At 46.6% G+C, this 2,500-nt stretch overlaps 1 protein-coding gene across 14 annotated transcripts in view; it reads left to right on the top strand.

The window, feature by feature from the left end:
• Positions 1-2,500, top strand: part of raw — a 318,621-nt gene that overhangs the window by 284,244 nt on the left and 31,877 nt on the right. The gene's annotated exons all lie outside the window — the stretch shown is intronic.

Raw genomic sequence — 2,500 nt, forward strand, 5'->3', positions numbered from 1 at the left:
TACCAGTGCACTGCACATTTTTTCCCCCTTTGAAAGAGTACTCAAAATTAGACAATAAAAAGCTGATACTTTGGAAATATTAATATTACACGTGTGCTTAAAAATATAAATATTAACACTACCTCATGACTGTGAGGGTTACTCATACTGACACACACATACACATGGAGAAGATTATCAGGAGGAGAGTGGTGGAGAACCTGGAACGGAACAAGAGTATAAACACCAGCCAGCACGGATTTATGGAAGGAAAATCCTGTGTCACAAACCTTCTGGAGTTTTATGACAAAGTAACAGAAAAGACGTGAGAGAGAGGGGTGGGTTGATTGGATCTTCTTAGACTGCAAGAAGGCCTTCGACACAGTTCCTCACAAGAGATTAGTGCAGAAGCTAGAGGATCAGGTGCGTATAACAGGAAGGGCACTGCAGTGGATGAGAGAATACCTGACAGGGAGGCAACAAGAAGTCATGGTACGTGATGAGGTATCACAGTGGGCATCTATAACGAGCGGGGTTCCACAGGGGTCGGTCCTAGGACCAGTGCTATTTTTGGTATATGTGAATGACATGATGGAATGGTTAGACTCAGAAGTGTCCCTGTTCGCAGATGAGGTAAGTTAATGAGAATTAAATCAGAAGAGGATCAGGCAGGACTTCAAAGAGATATGAGCAGGCTGGACACCTGGTCCAGCAACTGACTTATCGAATTTAACCCCGCCAAATGCAGTCATGCAGAATGGAGAAGGGCAAAGACGACCGCAGATGGAGTATAGGCTAGGTGGCCAAAGACTGCAAACCTCGCCCAAGGAGAAAGATCTTGGGGTAACCATAACACCGATCACGTCTCCGGAAGCACACATAACCAGATAACTGCTGCAGCATATAGGCGCCTGAAAACAGCGTTCCGATACCTTAGTAAGGAATCGTTCAAGACACTGTACACCGTGTACGTCAAGCCCATACTAGAGTATGCAGCACCTGTTTGGAACCCACACTTGATCAAGCACGTCAAGAAATTAGAGAAAGTGCAAAGGTTTGCGACAAGGTTAGTTCCACAGCTAAGGGAAATGTCCTACGAAGAAAGGTTAAGGGAAATCGGCCTGACGACCCTGGAGGACAGGAGGGCTAGGGGAGACATGATAACGACATACAAAATACTGCTTGGAATAGACAAGGTGGACAGACAGGATGTTCCAGAGACGGGACACAGAAACAAGGGGTCACATTAGGGAGTTAAAGACCCAGATGAGTCAAAAGGATGTTTAGGAAGTATTTCTTCAGTCATAGAGTAGTCAGGAAGTGGAATTGCATAGCAAGTGAGGTAGCGGAGGCAGGAACCATACATAGCTTTAAGATGAGGTATAATAAAGCTCATGGAGCAGGGAGAGAGAGGACCTAATAGCACTCAGTGAAGAGACGGGGCCAGGAGCCGAGTCTCGACCCCTGCAACCACAGTTGTGTGAGTACACACACACACACAAAGATCAGGCAGGACTCCAAAGAGACCTGGACAGGCTGGACACGTGGTCGGTGGTCCAGCAACTGGCTTCTCGAATTTACCCCAGCCAAATGCAAAGTCAAGAAGATCGGGGAAGGGCAAAGAAGGCCGCAGACAGAGTATAGGCTAGGTGGCCAAAGACTGCAAACCTCACTCAAGGAGAAAGATTTTGGGGTGAGTATAATACCGAGCACGTCTCCTGAAGCACACATCAACCAGATAACTGCTGCAGCCTTTCAAACCTGAGAATAGCGTTCCGATACCTCAGTAAGGAATCGTTCAAGACACTACACCGTGTGCGTCAGGCCATACTGGAGTATGCAGCACCAGTTTGGAACCCACACCTGATGAAGCATGTCAAGAAATTAAAGAAAGTGCAAAGGTTTGCAACAAGGCTAGTTCCAGAGCTAAGGGAATATCCTACAAAGAAAGGTTAAGGGAAATCTGCCTGACGACACTGGAAGACAGGAAGGTTATGGGGGACATGATAACGACATACAAAATACTGCGAGGAATTGACAAGGTGGACAGAGACAGAATGTTCCAGAGATTAAACACAGAAACAAAGGGGCCACAGTTGGAAGTTGAAGACTCAAATGAGTCAAAGATGTCTGACAAGTGATGTAGTGGAGGCAGGAACCATACATAGTTTTAAGACGAGGTATGATAAAGCTCATGGAGTAGGGAGAGGGAGGACCTAGTAGCAGTCAGTGAAGAGGCGGAGCCAGGAACTGTCTCGACCCTTGCAACCACAAATAGGCGAGTACACACACACACACACACACACACACACACACACAATTTGTAAACGACATGACGGAAGGAATAGACTTTGAAGTGTCCCTGTTTGCAGATGACGTGAAGTTGATGAGAACAATTCATTCGATCGAAAAATCAGGCAGAAATACAAAGGGATCTGGACAGGCTGCAGACCTGGTCCAGCAATTGGCTCCTGGAGTTCAACCCCACCAAGTGCAAAGTCATGAAGATTGGGGAAGGGCA

Source organism: Cherax quadricarinatus, chromosome 1 (assembly GCF_038502225.1).
Source record: "Cherax quadricarinatus isolate ZL_2023a chromosome 1, ASM3850222v1, whole genome shotgun sequence".
NCBI classification, from domain to species: Eukaryota; Metazoa; Arthropoda; class Malacostraca; order Decapoda; family Parastacidae; genus Cherax; species Cherax quadricarinatus.